Here is a 22,040-nt window from a genome sequence, read left to right as displayed (position 1 = left end):
TCTCCAGCCCCATCCCTCAGATTTTTACAGAAACCGGGGTGGGGAGTTGGCTTTGTTATTGTTTCACCGGCTCATTGCGGCTTTAATGCTGATGGACGGGAAAACACGCCTGTAAATTCCCCAACTGAATAAAAACAGTGTCAATCTCAGTTTTGGAGCATTCCGCTCATTCCAGGCACCAGTGGCCTGCTGCTTTAAAGCCAGGTGGAGATCAGCATGTAGAAATATGCCGCCTGCCCTTATGAGTGGGAACAAACAGCTATCTCAACTATGCTGCTGGGCTGACTCAATGAATAGAAAAGAGGGGGGTGGTTTTCATACTCTTGGTTGCTGGCTGCCGGCGAGAGCCCAACGGAAAGCTAAGAATAACATTTCTTTGAAGTTTTCTTTTAGAAATTAGACGTCAATGTCTTCGCTAGCTGCTTCCTCGCCAAGTCAACAGGGAACTTATGTTCTGGCAGTTCATTAGGTAAAGAACTCCAACTTTAAGTTGATAAAAAAGCTTCTGTTGTGCCGAAGGCATATAGACTAGACTATCGGGGATACTGCAGTGTATAGAGAAGGCATGGGGAGTCCGTCAGTTTCTAGACTTTTATTATTTTATTTATTTAACTAGACAAGTCCGTTAAGAATAAATTCTTATTTACGATGACGGCCTACTCGGGCCAGGCCCTCCCCTAACCCGTACGACGCTGGGCCAATTATGTGCCAACCTATGGGGACTCTCGATCACGGCCGGTTGTGATACAGCCTGGGATCGAACCAGGATCTGCGGTGACGCCTTAGACCACTGCGCCACTCGGGAGCCTAAAGGACGAGGCTGTCAATGGCTGTGTTAAGACAGGCAGGCCAATTCTAATATTTTTCCCCACTAATTGGTCTTTTCACATCAGATCTTTTTCGAAGCTGATCCGATTGGTCAGAAGGAGAGAAAAAATACCAGAATTGGGCTGCCTGTCTAAAAGCAGCCAGAGAAATGTGGATTGTGGACCGTGACGCCGACAATAAGGAAAAGTAACCTAGTACTTTTTTCTTAGGCTGAGAAGAGTTACATGACCATAACGGTAATTGAGAAAAGCTCTTAGTAGAGCACTGTAGTCTGATAACCTGTACTTCAGCTGGGTTGACAAGCCACATAGGCCATTGGAGAGGTGAGAGAAAAGTGGGTCTATTTGTGAGACGGTCATTCTACTGCAACTCAAGATAGAGTGGAACATTGGCTGGTTGACAACAGTGCTGAAGCAACCTTAACCTCAACAACTTCAGCTTTTGTTAATGATATGCTGTTTTTATTACTTCAGCAAGATAACTATACAGATCAAGATGTTTATCAGGACCAAGACGAATGTAAACTAAAGCTGCAAAGCGAAGACTAGTATCTACTAACTAGGCATTGGACTGCCTTGTTCCAGTACTACTATAGTCTAATAAAACTGTCAAAGCGTCGAGGACTCAACGAAATGAAACCGACAGAAGAAAAAGGCAAACAGTTGGTCTCCTGAATGGAGCCAGTTGACTACATTCCCTCAAGGTTGCTCTGACATTGACTGTCTGCCTTTCATTGCTGCCAACCACAGCAGAGAGAGACAGGATCTGTCAAAATAAAAAAACAGTCTGAGAAAGAGGAAAAATAATATAGCTCAGATCTGATGTGTTTGAAAGGTGCTGCGAGGAGACAGACGGGGGGGATCTGTTAACTTACTAATGCCTTCATGGCTGACAAGATGGATGGGAATTTAGCTAATGTGCAATAGGACAAAGAGGCCATCTTATCAAGATACTGAAGTTACCCATTATTATTGCAAAAGCTGTTTGTCATTCTGTGCCGTGTTCTACTCATGGAAATCCATGAAGTATTGGAAAAGGCTGAGAAAAACAGCTGAGGTGAGTCTCTGATCCACCTCTACGCAGACGACACCATTCTGTATACTTCCGGCCCTTCTTTGGACACTGTTAACAACCCTCCAGGCAAGCTTCAATGCCATACAACTCTCCTTCCGTGGCCTCCAATTGCTCTTAGTAAAACTAAATGCATGCTCTTCAACCGATCGCTACCTGCACCTACTCGCCTGTCCAACATCACTACTCTGGACAGCTCTGACTTACAATACGTGGACAACTACAAATACTTAGGTGTCTGGTTAGACTGTAAACTCTCCTTCCAGACCCATATCAAACATCTCCAATCCAAAGTTAAATCTAGAATTGGCTTCCTATTTCGCAACAAAGCATCCTTCACTCATGCTGCCAAACATACCCTTGTAAAACTGACCATCCTACCAATCCTCGACTTCAGCGATGTCATTTACAAAATAGCCTCCAATACCCTACACAACAAATTGGATGCAGTCTATCACAGTGCAATCCGTTTTGTCACCAAAGCCCCATATACTACCCACCATTGCGACCTGTACGCTCTCGTTGGCTGGCCCTCGCTTCATACTCGTCGCCAAACCCACTGGCTCCATGTCATCCACAAGACCCTGCTAGGTAAAGCCCCCCCTTATCTCAGCTCGCTGGTCACCATAGCATCTCCCACCTGTAGCACACGCTCCAGCAGGTATATCTCTCTAGTCACCCCCAAAACCAATTCTTTCTTTGGCCGCCTCTCCTTCAGTTCTCTGCTGCCAATGACTGGAACGAACTACAAAAATCTCTGAAACTGGAAACACTTATCTCCCTCACTAGCTTTAAGCACCAACTGTCAGAGCATCTTACAGATTACTGCACCTGTACATAGCCCACCTATAATTTAGCCCAAACAACTACCTCTTTCCCAACTGTATTTAATTAATTAATTTCTTTATTTTGCTCCTTTGCACCCCATTATTTTTATTTCTACTTTGCACATTCTTCCATTGCAAAACTACCATTCCAGTGTTTTACTTGCTATATTGTATTTACTTTGCCACCATGGCCTTTTTTACCTTTACCTCCCTTCTCACCTCATTAGCTCACATTGTATATAGACTTGTTTATACTGTATTATTGACTGTATGTTTGTTTTACTCCATGTGTAACTCTGTCATTGTATCTGTCGAACTGCTTTGCTTTATCTTGGCCAGGTCGCAATTGTAAATGAGAACTTGTTCTCAACTTGCCTACCTGGTTAAGTAAAGGTGAAATAAATCAAATAAAAATGTAGGCTAAAAACAAACAATAACTCCAACTGGAAATGCAAGCCAATGTTGAAATATTTTGCCATTCAAAAGTGAAGTGAACAAACAAGACTCAATTGCCATGTACGCTTAAAGCACTCAACACTATGCAGTCAAACTATGCCAAGTATGAATGCCATTCATGTCACTGGGCTGATTCAGACAAGCATCAATGAAGATGCAGGTGGGGATTTGACAGGTATGTTCAAAATAAACAAAGTCTCAACCTAACCTGGAAAAGCCTTAGCGCACACACAAGACTTATCCCACAGCATGTAGCCTAATATAACTTAAGTTATCCACATAACTGCAAACAAACATGGGCTATCCCAAATGTAAGTTGTCATTACATTGTCTAATAGTCTGACAGAAACAGTACGCTCAGTCCAGCTTCTCTCTGCCCTCTACATGTGATGATGCCCCTCTGCCTCACGTCTCTCCAATTAGCCAACATAACAGGGAGGAGAGGGAGGCCCCCACCAGCCCCGGCCTTGAAACCGACTGGACATTCCCCTAGATCGCTGCCAGACACAGTTCCTGCCTGGGCTCCCCACTCCGACCCCCATTCCTGTGCCCCTGCCAGGCCCTCCCCTCTCACATGGACCAGACTAGCGCAGGCAGGCTGTACCATGGTTAGTTAGTAAGTTACAGCCTTCTACATTAGGGGTCCTGGCCGATCGACCTCACCCACCCCCTCCACATAAGCAACGGTTATGGCACTGGGGTCCTTGAGGGAAGGGTTTCCATTTCCCACTTTCAACCTCTCCTGGCCTCACACACAAGAGGCCGACTCCCCTTGAAGTAATGACATATTGATTTTGTTTACTTTCGAGGAAGACTGGCTTTGTAAGAACTTACACAAGTGTTGGCAGGAAAGGAACTAAACTAGCCACCACCGCCCACCCCATTGAAAGATCTTCAATTCATTCCAATTTTGATTACATTACACCAGTCAGACAACAGCTGTTTGGCTCAAGCTTTACCCCGGGACTTATCAAGAACACCATACTGCTATAGGATAATGGGTTTGGCAGAAGCCTTCTTTGAATTAAGTTGATTTCACTGTTGACGCCCCTCTACCGCCAGCCCCCGACCAGCCTCAGCCATGACGACCCCTTGGCACAGAGAGAGAGCATGTTATCCATCAGGCCTGTGTGTTTTTTTTTTTAAAGGCTCGTAATCGCCAGGCTTAGTATTGCAGCGGTGCGCGGAAGCCTGGGCGAGACCGAGATCAGTGTGGGATCTGGATGGATAGACTGAGGCAAATGGCACCCCGTGGGTTTGCCTACTCTGCTCATGACGTTTTGTCTGCAAGGCCGTTGAGGACATCGACGGAGAATCCAAAGCGGCTTGTGTTTTTACATCCGCCTCAGGCAGCCTTCACTCTAATTTCAAACAAATGATCCTTCTGAACAGGAGATAAGGGTTTTGGTGTAGTGTTGCTAGGCAGCCATCCCTCGGCTCCTTTACAAGACTCTAATCAAAACAAACATGTCGTAATCAGTCTGGTAATGAAACAGCTCCCTCTCCAGTCCCATGCACATTTCATTCCCCAAGCACAGCTCTACACCGTTTTATAACATCTACCAGAATAGTCAAGTCAAATAGTTTAATAAAATCATGCTTTTTTACCTGGGAAAAAAATAACATTGTAACTGAAGGTCGAAATAACACCTGTAGGTTACAGGAACGTCATAAGTAGCCAACATCCTCATTATGTTAAGAAACATGCCCAGTCGGTCCCTAGACTGCCCCTTCCTTTCCATTGCCCTATCACCTGCTGTTGTCTGGAGAGGTTAATGGTGTCCACATGCTTCCAATCACAAACCGTTTGTGCATACATGATGACAATTGTGACTTTTTTTTCTCGTTTTGGTCTTCTGCAAGGGTTTTCCCCGGCTGTTCGCAGAGCTGAAGTCTACGCCCCTTCGCCAGTCAACAGTAGGGATTCTTCAATTAAGTGTTTGTTGTCCATAAACAATGTGTGGTGCAATATTTTCTCAAAAACACACTTGAGAAATACTGCACCAAACATCTTAGATAGATGTCAAATTGCGTGACTAAGATCTCCTTGGCAAAAACATCAACATTTGTGGAGTTATCCTAGATTCATTCAGACTATTTTGAGGAATGTATACTGTTACGGCATCTCCAGAGGGACAAAGTACCATTTCAGCCTTTTTAAGATGTTCAAGTGAAGGTCATTTAAGAGAGTATGCGAGCACACTCGTTCGGCCAGCTGAACCAAAGCATGCAGAAACCTTAAGCCACCAAACAGTATGGCAACTGACATAACGCCCCTTAACCCCCCTACAGACCCTTTTCACTTCCACTGAGTGCTTACAGACCCCTAAAACGTCTTGACAATTTTCCCATCCCCTCCCCCATGAATGCCCAGGGGGGTTGAACAGGGGTGGTGAGGGAGGGGGGCCCCGTCCCCCTGACACAGGGAGAGAAAGGTTGCTGGGGTGTAGGGTTCGGTTTGGGGGCTGTCAGTTGGGCTAGGGCTCCGCAGGGCGGAATCTTCACAAACTGATTAAGAACTGCAGCACGTTAACCAATTGGCAGCCAGAGCCTTCAGATTGACATGAAATGGTCACACTCCTCCCGGTAAGCGCGTTAAGCATTCTATATACCCACCATGTCCCCCACTCCCCGGTCGCTTTGCATTTCATTATTGCCCCACTGGTGCATGAAGATTGAGATAAGATGGGTGGTGGAGGCTATAGGATTTACTCCAGCACCTTGGGATGGGTGGATGCATAGGGATAGTAGGGGGAAAGCAATCAATCAACTCATATCTTCCTCTACTGTATGAAAAGGGGGTAGTGATGTCTAACAAATACACAAACACTGCACAGTGCAGTCCACATTATTGTAGCAATTCGATGGAATGGAATCAGAGGAATAATGAACGTCTCAAATATGACGGTGTGTGGGGGCCTGTGTGGCCTTTTGCCTATATTCCAGGATGAATAGGACAGTCAACTGACTTATTTGACATGGAAAGTATTCCCAAAATCTGCGCTTTGCCTACAACAATTGTATTCGCTCGAACAAGGGCAGCCAGTCCATTCCAGTGCCATTTCAACCCGCGCTAAACTGACCGTTAATTAGATGATATAACCTGCCTCCGGTGTTCCTGGTTTGCGATTCTGAAAACAAAACTCTCGTGCATTTCCATCCAAACCAATGGATAAATAAATCATGGTGTGTTTTAGAGAAGGCAAGCCCTGTCAATAACAGCTAACGTTACTAACGAGTTCTCATTAAATTCTTTATAACCGTGGAGCTAAGCCGATCAGCAATGCACGCTACCCTTGTAGTTATATTTAAAGCTTCAGCTTGTTGGCATCAAGTCTTATCAGCCTAGCTACCATCATTGACATTGGCTCGTTGACTGTAAAGCAAAACAATATAGCTGACGTTACCCTTTCCCATAACGTATTGCTACAAGTCATCAGTTAATATAAGTTAGTAAATAAAAGCAACGTAACTATGAAAACTGAAGAGTAGAACAACACTAACGGCAGTGTTAAGTCCTCGAGTCACATAATAATAGAACACAATGTATGTGGCCGCTTGTCAAACAAGCTGTGGTTTTGGATATCAATAAAGTATTCATTACCTTGCGTAATCACACGTTGAGCTTTGGCAGCTTTCAATACAAAGTCGGTGCATGGCAGAAGATGATGCAGAAAAGCATTCTGCTGTGCCTTTCCCGAAAAAAAAAAATACCCGTAAATGACAAATCAGGAATTCAGTCTTCGCAGTTCTCCAGCTAGCTAGCATTAGCCACCGTCAGCTCTCCTGCTGCATGGGGCTTACTGACTGACTGGATAACAGTTAGAGCAGCTTCATAACAAAAAAATACCGAGATCGATACTTGACAAACACACAGCAAGAACTTTGCATTTTAGCGCAACGATGCACTAAAAGGACAATTTTCGCAACACAAAACAATGCTAAACGTCAAAAGTATCACGTTATAGAAAAAAAAGATCGAAAAAAGCAGCTAAACGAAAAAGCAACAGAAACAATTCGACTCAAAAAGTAGCGGAGTTAATGTTAGCTAGTTGGCATTAGTCATCGACTGTTGTAAGGAGTCATTTGCAAATTAAAGAAAACAGGCAGATTTCAGTAAATTGTCGACGAAAATTGCTAGCTAGCTATCCAACTTGGGTTAAAGTGCAAAATGAAATAAGTTGTGTTTAGGCCGCTAGCTGAGGAGCTAGCAGGTTAGCAACAACATCTGACCGACGACCTTGCTACTACGAATGCAAATTGAAAAACGAATCCAAGAAAATACATTCGCGAAAAATCCAAATGTAGGAGTGGACAGTCATAATGCGTTCAGTGAGCTCTCGTTGACAGCGTTCTTGCAGCCATTTTGTTCAAACTAAGACCGCTCGCTCTCTCCTCTGAGCAGAAATAATGTAGGAAGTGGCCCCCATGCCCAAGCAGCCAATCCACGCGATCTCCCACTAACAACACAGCATGATCCCGCCCCGTCGTACCCTTGACAATGGCAGTCTGATTTGCTCACCAGAATAAATGATGGACAGGGACAGATAGAGGATGATAAAATAGTGCATGTTTTATTTGCAGCCTACCTTGGACACTATTCAGTTGCATATGTGTGGTAAATAATATATAATAATAATATATATGCCATTTAGCAGACGATTTTATCCAAAGCGACTTACAGTCATGTGTGCATACATTCTACGTATGGGTGGTCCCGGGGATTGAACCCACTACCCTGGCGTTACAAGCGCCATGCTCTACCAACTGAGCTACAGAACCCCACTATGTGGCAGTGACTACCATATAGGTTATTTCTGTTATTGGTGATTTACACAGCCTATGTTTATATTTACAGCAATGCAAAACAAATTTAGTAATGTGAACAAAAGGCTAAATGCTTTCAATAATGTATCAAAATAGTATGTGATTAGTTTGCAAATTAGAAGTTTATGCTAGAAGAATAAATAATTTTACAAGGGCCCTTGATTCTATCACATTACCTTCCTCAAAATCTTGAAGTCACATGAAGTCCACCAAGAAGGAGCATATTTCAATTCCAGACTAATTGACAATTGATTGATGAAGGACGACTATTCCCCTTGTTCTGCTTCTCAGATTCAAGAAAGGATTGTGGCCCCAACTCATTCTCGATGCCTCTTTTCTTATGGAAATGACCATGCATCGTGCAGTATGCACACAGTGGGAATAGGTCAAAGTTGTGGTCCACAAAGGGGAGAATTGACCAGTGAGAACAGCCTAGACTAGACTGCACAGCCCCATAGATCACAGCAGAGACTGTCAATGAGAAAGCCAGAACCCAGACAAAGTTTATTCCTATTCAAGGCAAGCTGCGCAAAGCTATTGCGAAAGCCAACTCTAGCTGAATGGGAAAAACAGCTGTTTAATCTTGGGGGTTAAGGGAGGTGAGCAGAGAAGGTTGCATTCCTTGGAGTTTTCATGTGATAACAAACTTGTAATACTGCCACACATACAGTGAGCTCCAAAAGTAAAACTATGAGGTTAAAGTGCAGACTGCTAACTTTCATTTGAGTGTATGTTCATCCATATTGGGTGAACAGTTCAGAAATTACAACCCTTTTTGTACATAGTCCCCCCCCCATTTTTGGGGACAAAAATAATTTGGACAAATGCACTTCTTGTGTATTAAAGTAGTAAAAAATTAAGTATTTAGTCCAATATTCAGAGGGCAATGACTACATCAAACTTGTGACTACACATTTGTTGGATGCATTTGCTGTTTGTTTTGGTTAAGTTTCTGATTATCTTGTGCCCCGTAGAAATTCATTGTAAATAAAGTTATGTCATTTTAGACTCAATTTTATTGTAAATAAGAATATATGTTTCTAAACACTTCTACTTTAATGTGGATGCTACCATGAATCCTGAATTAATTGTGAATAATGATGAGTGAGAAAATTTGATGCACAAATATCCTACCCCCAAGACATGCTAACCTCTCACCATTACAATAACAGGGGAGGTTAGCATTTTGGAGGGGTATGTGCCACTGTCCCAATACTTTGAGGTCACTGTATATACTGTAGGTAGGTGTGAGGTTATTCACATTACAATACTGCACTTTTGTAGAGTGCATTTTGCAAGCACCTGCCAGCATCAGAGCAAGCCTGCCATCCAGGCAGGCTAATGCAGAACTAACATCCACATTTGCAGAACTCTCACCACAAAGTCATTAGTGCACTTTAAAAAGAGAGATGGAGATGTATGCCCCCACGTAGGACACCATCACACCTCCCACTTTAATAGTGAGTGGCAAGTAGCTGGACGTGAATGCAGAGAAGAACAAAAGGGTAAACAACTGACATCTATTCTGAGTTTAGATCCTAAATGGCACCCTTTTCCCTACATAGTCCACTACGTTTGACCAGAGCCAGTCAAAAGTAGTGCACTACATAGGGAATAGGGTGCCATTCGGGACAATCTTAACCAGTGCTGCAATTCTTTTTTTTTAGGTGTCTCGGATGATTCTTTGACTAGGGCCAATTTCCCTAATTGCTTTCACATTTAAGCTAGCCGTCTGATGGAGGGGCGGCAATGAGAAAGGTCTGGTTGATATTCTGTTAAGAGGAAATCCAGACATGAGGTGAGGCGGATGGACTGCGGCGCTGGCAATCACTCACTTTTTCCTCTCTTCTGCTCTCCTGGGATACTCCTCTCCTCAGTCTTTCTTTCCCATTCTTTCTTTTCTTCATTTAAGCACCCTGTGATCATGTCTTTTGTTTTAATTCCAGTTCAATCACGTGTGTTCCACAGAAGGTTTTCATTTCTTGCCTGCCGTGAGATCTTGCTAGCAGAGACACTCCCACACACAAGTTACTGTATATCTGCGCCCACACACTATTGTGGCTACATATATATTTGATGCATGTGCTTTGGCTACAGTTTAACATTTTAAAAATGTTATACTTTAAACATGCTTGCCATGAGGGGAAGTATCACTCCCTTCTGAAACATTTTTAGACAGTCAAAACTGAGAGACAGACACAATCAGGAACCAATTGTCCAAAGCAAATCTCAATAGGTTTGGCGTTTCTTTAAGAAACAGACAGAGATATTCCATGTGTTATGATGATGAAGAATACTAGCCTGGTCCCAGATCTGTTTGTGCTGTCTTGCCATCTCCTATGGTCATTGGAGAGCTAAACATTCAAGCTCTCAAGACTGCAGAAACAGATCTTGAACCAGGTCAGAAGAAAAGTACATATAAATGACAATCCAGCTTTTCCAAAAAGTCTACAATTTATCAGTTCTCACGACACGAAAACCCCTCTCCCAATTTTCAGTTAATTGCCTTATCTTGTGGAATTAGGAATTAACAAAATAAATATGACCGGGTGAAAAGCCAAACAATTCACTGAACGACAAGCCAAAAAGTGAATCTTTGTTTACACTCCCTCCCTTGTCATTACGTCTGAAAATGGCACCCTATTCCCTTAGTGCACTACTTTTGACACGAAATGGCTCCCTATCCCCTATATAGTGCACTACTTTTGACCCCAAATGGCACACTATTCCCTATATAGTGCACTACTTAGTATTTTGGGTCGGCAGGTAGCCTAGTGGTTAGAGCATTGGGCCAGTAACCGAAAGGTTGCTAGATCGAATCCCCGAGCTTACAAGGTAAAAATCTGTCGTTCTGCCCCTGAACCCACCGTTCCTAGGCCGTCATTGTAAACAAGAACGTGTTCTAAACTGACTTGCCTAGTTAAATAAAGGTTAAATAAAATAAAAAATAATGTAAAGAAAATTGTAACTAATGCACTATATGCAATAGACAAGGAACCCATCACTGGTTCCCTGTCTGGTGCAGGATGATAGATGATAGGCCAGGTTTTTGGTATTGATCATGAATCCTGAATCCTCCAGTCTGGAGATTAGGCCTAGGAGTAATCAAAATGCAGACGGTGGCTGCCGCTCCGTTCAAAGTGACATTTCCAAAGGCATGACTTGACGTATGCTAAATGCTACAGCGATGATCAGTCTGACATGGGAGTACCAAGAGACAACAACCATACTAGAGCCTGAGTGTCCCCAACTCTGCGCTTTTCACCCTACTGAATAGAGAGGTGACTATCAAAGTTCCACACACCAATAATACAAATCATAACATCATTCCATGCTGCTACAGGTATAAGATTAATTTAGCAATCCAAATAAAATAAAATGTATTTATATAGCCCTTCGTACATCAGCTGATATCTCAAAGTGCTGTACAGAAACCCAGCCTAAAACCCCAAACAGCAAGCAATGTAGGTGTAGAAGCACGGTGGCTAGGAAAAACTCCCTAGAAAGGCTAAAAGCTAGGAAGAAACCTAGAGAGGAACCAGGCTATGTGGGGTGGCCAGTCCTCTTCTGGTTGTGCCGGGTGGAGATTATAACAGAACATGGCCAAGATGTTCAAATGTTCATAAATGACCAGCATGGTCAAATAATAATAATCACAGGCAGAACAGTTGAAACTGGAGCAGCAGCACAGCCAGGTGGACTGGGGACAGCAAGGAGTCATCATGTCAGGTAGTCTTGAGGCATGGTCCTAGGGCTCAGGTCCTCCGAGAGAGAGAAAGAAAGAGAGAAAAGAGAGAATTAGAGAGGGCATACTTAAATTCCCACAGGACACCGGATAGGACAGGAGAAGTACTCCAGATATAACAAACTGACCCTAGCCCCCCGACACAAACTACTGCAGCATAAATACTGGAGGCTGAGACAGGAGGGGTCAGAAGACACTGTGGCCCCATCCGAGGACACCCCCGGACAGGGCCAAACAGGAAGAATATAACCCCACCCACTTTGCCAAAGCACAGCCCCCACACCACTAGAGGTATATCTTCAACCACCAACTTACCATCCTGAGACGAGGCCGAGTATAGCTCATAAAGATCTCCGCCACGGCACAATCCAAGGGGGGGCGCCAACCCAGACAGGAAGATCACATCAGTGACTCAACCCACTCAAGTGACACACGGTATGAAAGAACCCTACCCTAGGGACGGTATGAAAGAACCCTAGTAAGCCAGTGACTCAGCCCCTGTAATAAATAGGGTTAGAGGCAGAGAATCCCAGTGGAAAGAGGGGAACCGGCCAGGCAGAGACAGCAAGGGCGGTTCGTTGCTCCAGAGCCTTTCCGTTCACCTTCCCACTCCTGGGCCAGACTACACTCAATCATATGACCCACTGAAGAGATGAGTCTTCAGTAAAGACTTAAAGGTTGAGACCGAGTTTGCGTCTCTCACATAGGTAGGCAGACCATCCCATAAAAATGGAGCTCTATAGGAGAAAGCCCTGCCTCGAGCTGTTTGCTTAGATATTCTAGGGACAATTAGGAGGCCTGCATCTTGTAACCGTAGCGTAGGTGTAGGTATGTACGGCAGGACCAAATCAGAGAGATAGGTAGGAGCAAGCCCATGTAATGCTTTGTAGAAACCGTGAAACTAGTCATTTACTGTAGTAGTGGTAGGGCTGTCATATAACCTATACTGTCATCTTCTCTGAGGGCCATACCATTGTAATGTGAGAAGAGGGACTTTAGAAAGCATATTGCCATACCCATCAGGTGGACAGAGCCTTTTTTATTATAGGCCCTGTAAAGATTACAGTGAATTACCCAGAGAACAGAGGGCAAGGCCAATAAAATATGTGAAAGAGAGCGAGAGGAATAGAATCTGGAATAGAGAGCGAGAGCGAGAGAGGGAGAGAGAGGCAGAGCCTGTTCACCTGTGCAGTGCATAGTGGACCTTGGCCACAGGGTGACTGATTCAATTTCTATACAGGGGACAACAACAAGCAGAGCTTCTACAGAATAGCCGGTTACAGCAGCAGGCCTAGGGGACTGTATCGACTGAGGGAGGGGTGTGTGTGTATTGTAGTGCTGGTGGTGTGTTATATGGGCCAAGGGGAGAGTGGAGCAGTGTGGTGCAGTAGGACAGCGTTTCTGAGCTGTGGTAATTTCCCCAGAGAGTACTGGCCAGGTAGAGGGAGGAGAAGGAAAGAGGAGTGGAAGAGGAAAGGAGGGAGGATGAGAGAGGGAGTGTGTTCATAAATAATGAGGGATCATACAAACAGCATAGACGGGAGTAATGGAAAGAGTGGCAAAAGAGAGGAAAGGAAGGTTCATCCAACGCACAGCATCATTAAAAACTCTTTTCAAGCTTTATTTTTGGGACAACTGCTGTCAACACATTTAATAAGCCCATTTCTATTCTCCTTTCCAACGTGTAATTTTTATCAATAAGCAGTTGAAGTGCCCTATTGTTTTCGTGGTTAATTCCATCTATTAATTGCACTCCAGGTTTACTGATGACCTTGCATATTTTGTTGTTCGTGGTGCCCCTTAATATTAGCATACATTAATCCCAGTTTATCTTTCATCCCCAATGAATAGCTCTTTGCATATTGTGTGCGTGTGTGTGTACATGTGAGTGTGTGTGTGTGTACATGAGAGTGTGGGTATACCGTTCTGTTTGTGTGTGTGTGTGAGTGTGTGTGTACAGTGCTTGACTTGGGTAGGAGCTCACTGGAGCAGAGTACTGCTAGAGCTCTTGTTCCTGGTATAGAATATTATTGCGGAGCACCTGTACCTAAATATAAACTGTACCGGCACCCAAAATGAGTACCGGGACCTATTTCAGTCATAGTCAATATAGTATAGTCATAGTCATAGTCATATAGTCATAGTCATAGTCATAGTCATAGTCATAGTGTTTCTGTGCATACATTAACGTATGCATGGGTATTTGCCCCCGCCCCCTCCACAAATTAATTAAAGGGAATAAGACCTGTGTGGATTGTATGGTGTTCTGGGAACCGACTGGCTAATCAGATTTATTGCACACTTAAGCTTAATTCATTGCATTTATGGATTCAAATGAATAATGAAGTACTCACAAGCGTTGTTTCTGTTTCATCAACCTGCAGAGGCAAACCACTGGAACAATGATAATGACCTGGGGATGGGCAGGAGAGCTGTCAATCAACTAAGGTTCAACTCAACAATATCTACTCTTATAGAATACCATGTTCCTCTAACTACCAATGAAATTAGCCAAATGTAGCCTATTAGATGTATTTCAAATGGGATTGGATTCATTTGTTTTGTATGCAAATATGGCTTCTGGTTTAGAAATCTATGATTATAGGAATAGACAACTGATTCAACCACTAACAGATTTACAACAGAGGGGAAAAATAAGTGTGTGTGTCTGCACGCACGCGCTACGTCCTCATTTGGACTCCCCAAAACGCTCCAAGCTTTCCATTAGAAAAGGTGGCACTTGTCCAATGAAAGCCAATGTGTATTACTGTGTATTACTACCTGGCCTCCACAAACAGACAACATATCCTGACCTTCATATGATCTACCACCAGATCAATAGCATCATCATTGCAGAGGACTGTCCACATATTAACCCAGCCAGGGCTCCTGCACGCACACACACACCTTCCCCCAGCAGGGCCCCATCGTCATCGATCAGCCTGTATTGACTGACACAGAGCCACAGAACTACACACACACACACACACACACACACACACACACACACACACACACACACACACACACACACACACACACACACACACACACACACACACACACACACACACACACACACACACACACACACACACACACACACACACACACACAGCTGTTGACTTTAATTTTCACTGGCTGCCTGGCTGGTGTGGAGATTACTGGGGGGGAGGGAGAGTGTGGGTGTTTTGGAATAGGAGCGATGGCGGTGGAGGGAGGAGAGATGAATTTTTTTTGTGGGCTTAGTGACTTGACCTTTGACTTGAGGGCACATACTGTACACAATGTTGGTGGGACGTGCTGTGGTTTCACATTAGCTGGCAGAGTTACAATGTTATGGCTATGGATGGAAATCATATTACACGAACACACACACAAAGACAAACCACATCTCCATAAACATGCACCCACACACAAACAAAACAACAATGCGAGGGACAAGCAAATCAATAACAACACGGCTTTTATCCGCCAAAAGGCAGCCAAGTCATTCCCGCTCCCATATAAATGTAGGTGGCATATCCAAAGGCTAGGGCTGATATTTAGGAGTCCATTAACAGAGGTCTGAGATGGGTTAATTCACTGTTTGCAGCACCAGGAACCCCAGGGCTTCAGGGCACAGAGAGAGAAGGGGGGGATGCAGAGAAGATGGAAAGGGAGAGGGGTTTGTGGTGAGCAATATCATCCCTTTCCCCTCTTTCTCTCTTTTCCTCTCTGCCCACCACCGTGTCATTTTGATTAATGCTGCTTTCCTTTGCGGTCACAGGAATAGTGGGACGCTCCCCCCACACACACGAACTGAAGGAGGGTAACGGCGGCATAATTCACTCCCTGGTGAAAGCTGTGCTCTCTCCGCGGCGGCTGTGGCTCTAATCTGAAATGTAATCAAAACTGTCCGTAATACAATTGTGTTTCAAGAGGCTAGAGAGAGAAGCCTAATGATATATTTTATATTTGAGATTCTTCAAAGTAGCCACCCTTTGCCTTGATGACTGCTTCGCACACTCTCAATTCACAGGTGTACCTTTGTGGAATTTCTTTCCTTCTTAATTCGTTTGAGCCAATCAGTTGGGATGTGACAAGGTAGGGGTGGTAAACAGAAGATCGCCCTATTTGGTAAAAGACCAAGTCCATATTATGGCAAGAAAAAGCGCAAACAAGCAAAGAGAAACGACAGTCCATCATTACTTTAAGACATGAAGGTCAGTCAATGCGGAAAATGTCAAGAACTTTGAATCCAGCGCTATGATGAGACTGGCTCTCATGCGGGCCACAGGAAAGAAAGACCCAGAGTTGCATAACCCCAGTATGTCGTGGACAGAGAGGAGGTTGTTGGGATGGTCGCAGGAGTGTCATGGGTGGTGTCTCTCTGTGTCAATATGTGACACCTCCGTGGAAAGTCTGGACCAGGCCACCCATGTCCCTATCCAACAGCCCTGCAGATCGCCGAGGCTCTCTTCTCTCACGTCTTCCGGCACTACGGGATCCCGGAGGATCCTCAGTTCACCTCCCGTGTCTGGAAGGCCTTCATGGAACGACTGGGGATCACGGTCAGCCTCACCTCCGGGTACCGTCCCCAATCTAATGGGCAGGTGGAAAGGGTAAATCAGGAACTGGGTAGGTACCTTCGTAGTTAGTTACTGTCAGTTACTGTCAGGACCAGCCCGGGGGAGTGGGTTGCGTTTCTGCCTTGGGAAGAATTGTGCACAAAACTCTCTCTGTCCCTCCTCCACTAACCTCACACCCTTTCAGTGTGTTCTACGCTATCAGCCGGCCCAGGCACCGGAGTCAGATAGAGGCTTCTGCGGTGGACGATTGGTTCTGGCGCCGAGGTGGTATGGAACACCGCGCACACCCGTCACACCAGCCTTCGCTTGGTCTCCCCCTCCTATCCAGCTCAGGAGTTTGGCGTCGCCGGCCTACTGCTGGCAAACGCCCTTCACTCATCAAGCCCGGACTTGTCTCGTCATCATTACACACACCTGGTTCCAATCCCCACTCTGTCACTGTATATATACTCCCTCTGCCTTTTGTCTTTCTCGGTCATCGTAAATGTTACTTCTTTTCCTGAGATGAATCTCTCCTACTATTTCCTGAGCACTTTATATTTTGCACTTTGGGTTCACCCTTTGCCTTTTTGTTTATGAAGATATATTTTGAGCACAACAACGTTTGGGTTTTGTTCCACTTTGGTCTATGGTGCTTAAATAAATGAAGTAGTTCTAAACCTGCGACTGCCTCCTGCCTACTCCTCTCTACACCAGTGACAAATAGACTCCCGAAGACACATACTGGCACACACAAATACAAACACACATACAGCCTGCTTACAACCACACAAGATTACAAGCACATCCTAAATGGACACCGACACATCAACATTCTATGTTTGCTTCAAAGACACAACACTCCTCCTCCTCCTCCTCCTCCTCCTCCTCCTCCTCCTCCTTTCTCATACCTATTCCCAGATGACTACCAGAGTGATGTCACAATCTTATGAATAGAGTTGTGTTGGCTTGGCTCTGTCACCATGCTTCCTTTGGCTATGGCAGCTCTTAGCAACCAATGCCTCAGTCACCCACCCACCCCCCCCAGTCTCAGTCTGCCCCGGCTTGGCACAGACCTCATAGGATGCGTCCCAAATGGCAACCTATTCCCTATACAGTCCTTCAAAGGTAGTGCACTATAAAAGGGAATAGGGTGCAATTTGGGACGCACCATGGACCAGACTGGCGCACGGGCACAGAGAGTGTGCCAGCCTGATTAACGCCATCATTATCACAGCACATGTTAGTACAGCAGACGCCCTCTGCTCTCTCCGTCTGCTCTGAATTCAATACTGGTCCATCAGAGAAGCACGGAGTTCTATGGCCTACGGTCTATTTGAAAGCCCATTAGAGACAATGCTTCAGTAACAATAGCTGACAGAAAGAGGGCATATAGGTTATGTGAGTCAGTAGTGTGCGTGTGCGACCCTTGCATGCGTTTGATGTGTACGTGTGTTTTTTGTGTGTGTGAGGGGGTCAGTGGCCAGTGCAGTGAACCGCAGGCCTGTCCAACCAAGATGGCCACCTCCAACTGTGGTCAAAGGAGAAGCCTGTAATCTCAGCCTGGAAGCCAGTCCTGCTGTGCACCATCAATTTGTCTCTCACTTCTCTCTCCCCCTCCCCCTCTCGCCTTTCTTCTCTCCCTGCTCCCTGCTCTCTTTTTCCAGTCGCCGCACACACACACACTCCGGATCGTCATGAATCTTTCATGGCATCACTCTGTATAATCCCTGAGGCGTGCTCCCCCGAGACCCACACACACATCACCTTATGCCAGGCGAGAAAGAGGGAGGGAGGGATGGATGGCGAGAGAGAGAGGGAGGGAGAGAGAGGGATGGGGAAAAGGCGAGAGGGAGAGAAGGGTGGGAGAGCAAGAGTGACAGAAAGGGGAAGGGGAGATAGATGAGAGGGGGAGATGGAGAGGGAAGAGAGAGGAAGAGAGAGAGAGAGAGAGAGAGAGAGAGAGAGAGAGAGAGAGAGAGAGAGAGAGAGAGAGAGAGAGAGAGAGAGAGAGAGAGAGAGAGAGAGAGAGAGAGAGGAGAGTCAAAGACAAATTGTAGGTTTGCAGAAGTACGGGCTTCACAGGGGTCTGAATCCACCACACCTTGGACCAAAGAAAACAACTGAGGAAGAGAGTAGGAGATAACAAAAGAAAAAGGTTTGTTCTTCTCTTTCGCGCTCCAGGCATCAATGCAAAGTCAATTGGCTGGGGTCTGAGCGAAACACTGCTGAAGATATCCATCCCTATGATAATAAAAGGAGCTGTGTGTGTGTGGTGTGATTAAACACGTACTTAATATGTATTGTGTAATAAATGTGTAACTTACACGTGATAAATGCTACGTCACTAAATTCTTAATAAATGCTGAATATTTTTAACCCTGTGATGTCACATAATTCACGTCATATAATACATGCATAGTATGCTTAAATGCTTAACAGTAGATTCATTCCGGTTCACTGGGTTTTTGAGAGAGAAAATATCTTGGGAACATAAGTCAACGTGGGAGCAGCAATGCACCCTGGGAGAGCTGAGGTCTAGTGTGTGCATGATGTACTCATGGTAGGAGGAGGGATGGGTTAGACACGTTAATTATGAGGAAAAACACACGGGAGGCGTCAAGGCATGGAGAATATCTCACCTCACAGCCCAGATGAGCTTATTACACCGCCACTCCTGATTTACACGGACACTGATTAAGAAGGCTGTCCAGAAGTCAAAGTATGTGTGATAAAACGATAGATGCATGCAGAGAAATAGATAGATACATGCAGAGAAAAAGAAAGAGAGAAAGAAAGAAAGGGAAAAAGAGAGAAAGAAAAGAGAGAAATAATGACATTAGGCTGCTTTTACACGGTCCTGATATACAGTATGTGCCATATATACTCAAGACACAAGGCACCACTCTCGCCCTAGAGGAGGGTACACTTCAAGGTCTTTGGCAAACAGGTTAGATAAAGGGTTATGTGTGTGTGTCGTAAATACCAGTGCATTTGGAGGGTCCAAAGTAGTGCACTATATAGGGAATAGGGTGCCCTTTGGGATGCAACCCTAAAAAGGTCAGTAATGTGTCCCTGCTGGACCTCTGCCCTTCTTTCCATTACGGCTCCCACAAATCCTGCTGTATTAAACGTAGCAGAGGCTCTTTGCACATCACACACACTGCCCTGCCATGCGCACTGTGTTTGAGCACCACCTACGAAATGCAATTAGGGTGAGTTATTGCCAGGCTGTAGTGGTGGGGGAAGGGGGTGAGAGGGGGATGCATCCCATCAGCAGCACAGCAACAACCTCACCGCTGCAGCCCAGCCCAGCCAGCCAGTAAGCCAGCCAGTAAGCCAGCCAGTAAGCCAGCCATCTACGGTCCTTCCAGTCAGTCAGACCTCCAGTCAGTCAGCAGCTCCTTGGCAAGCAGAGAGAGAGAGGGGGCAAATGGAGGGGGCAGTGCCAATTTCACGCCTCTGCTCCTGCCTCTTCCAGCTGCACGTTTCCTGCCTAGCTCTCTTCAAAACCCCCCTATCCTATCACCCTTCCTCCACTGACTACACCCTCTCTCTCCCTCCCTCCCTCCATCCCCTCATCCCCCAGTCAGAGAGTGACAGCGCGGTGGCATGGGCATCCATCTCCAGATAATAACCCAGCTGCATAATAAACCGCCGCCCGCCACATCTGAGCTGCCGAGGAGGAATAAAAAAAGAAACATTTAGCATCAGCCAGCAGCAGCATGACAAACCACGTCCCCTTTAGCAGCTCTGCATCGATGCCTCGCTACGAGGAGACAAATGCCTCGCTGTGGTCGCTAAAACATACCCAGTACAAGGGCAAGAGGAGGGCATAAAAACACCTTTATTTGCATGCGTAAAGGTAACATTCGTCTACCATTTGCGCAACACGACGCCTCTTAACGACCCTCCCTCTTCCCCTGATTGAAGCGCCTGCTAATTTGCCGTAATTGCACAACAATAGAATAAGCAATTCATGTGAGATGCAGATGTACATTGACATATTCCCACCTGTGCAAATGTAAAAAATGCATTACTAAATGCCTGTTGTGGCTACGGCTATCTAAGCAGTCATAAACATTAGTTGCGAAGGTGTGTATCTTGTAGCACTACAGGACTACAATACATTCTCTTCTTCCCAGTAACATGGCAAGCAACACCCCTGATAGGTTTGTCCTCTGCTAATTGTTGGCAGCAGTTGGATTTTCAAAGACAGGAGATGTGAGGGTTTCCATTTTTAGTGGCACACTGTTTACAGCCTCCACTGCAGAGCAGAGATGTCGGCTGAGTCCCAAACGGCACCCTATTCCCTTTTGAGGGGACTACTATTGACCAGGGCCCTGGTCAAAAGTTGTGCCCTAAATAGGGAATAGGTTACCATTTGGGAGTCAACCAGAGCCAGGGCCGCATGGCTACCTTTGTTTGTACAGCAGCTCCTCCACGCAGTAACAGAGATAATCTCCACTGCTTCTCAGAACGACAGACTGCTGGCTAGCAGAGAGCCCTGGTAGTCTAGGGAGAAGCCCCCCGAGGGAGAAGGATGGTGGGGATGGAGAGGTGTGAATGTCTGGGTGGGAGGATGGAGGTAAGCGTGATGAGGAGAGGGGTGGGGTAGACTGAGCTGTGTGGTTGTCTGCGTGGGGTGGGGTGGGTTGGATAGAAAGCTTATGAGGAGAGATGTGGGAGTAGAGTAGCATGAGGCAGCATGGATGTCTGGGGTGGGTCGGCTGGGTGGTGGATGCATGGAGGTGTGGAATGGTATCAAATACATCAAACATGCCATTTCCAACCACTCCGTTCCAGCCATTATGATGAGCCATCCTCCCCTCAGCAGCCTCCTGTGGAGAGGGGATACTGTACATGGAGGGAGTTTGGGGAGGGGGGGTTTGACAATTTAGAAACCGAGAGCGTCCCTCCCAAGGCCATCAATGGGATTAAGCAGTGCTACCAAGATACTTTTATTGAACCAGGGGGACCAGTTGAATACGGGGACTATTTTTATCCATATTTTCTCACCATTATATCTATATGGTGCCTTTTCCCCATGATTTAAGGGAAAGAGACAGCCAGTTAGTGATCTACAAATGAATGTAATCGCCAACATGGATTGCCATGACCACCTCAGAACTCACGATACCTGAAAATTCCATGATTCCCTGGAATATCCCTGGAGATTTACGCCAGAAATGACGCCAAGAAAAGGATTTCACACATACGTGAACTGTGAGACTCCCTCTTTTCCTTAAGGCGTCTATCAGAGCGTTGAGAAAATCCTGCCTTCTCTGGTCAATCTTTCCTTATTCCCTGGCACGTTGCCCCAATTCCACATTCGTCTGGGATTTCCCAGAAAAACGTGAATAGTCTACATGAATGGTCTAGGAGGGGTTCTTTTGCAAATGACACATTATCCATGCGCAGGAAGTGGAGGCCTATTAAAGTTGAATCAGACATTGATGCTGCGCGTATCAGGAGAACAATCCCCCGGTTACATTAATAACTGACAATTAATCACCGGTCACTTAGCAGACGGATAACGACATGCTGTTAAAGACGTCCTAATCTGTCCGTCCGCCGAGGGAAGGATGGAAGCAGAGAGTAGGATGAGGAAATTGGCACAGTGTAATCTGTCCGTCCGCCGAGGGAAGGATGGAAGCAGAGAGTAGGATGAGGAAATTGGCACAGTGTAATCTGTCCGTCCGCCGAGGGAAGGATGGAAGCAGAGAGTAGGATGAG

The 22,040-nt window shown here is 45.5% G+C and overlaps 1 protein-coding gene across 1 annotated transcript in view; it reads right to left on the bottom strand.

Moving 5' to 3' along the window:
- Nucleotides 1-7,577, bottom strand: part of LOC124016060 (trinucleotide repeat-containing gene 6C protein-like) — a 67,900-nt gene extending 60,323 nt beyond the window's left edge. Inside the window, 1 exon segment of the mRNA XM_046331582.1 lies at nt 6,787-7,577. The gene's annotated coding sequence lies outside the window, so the exon portion shown is untranslated.
- Between the last annotated feature and the right edge of the window lie 14,463 nt (nt 7,578-22,040).

Source organism: Oncorhynchus gorbuscha, linkage group LG26, assembly GCF_021184085.1.
Source record: "Oncorhynchus gorbuscha isolate QuinsamMale2020 ecotype Even-year linkage group LG26, OgorEven_v1.0, whole genome shotgun sequence".
In the NCBI taxonomy this organism is placed as follows: Eukaryota; Metazoa; Chordata; class Actinopteri; order Salmoniformes; family Salmonidae; genus Oncorhynchus; species Oncorhynchus gorbuscha.
This window is presented reverse-complemented; position numbering and strand designations above follow the sequence as displayed.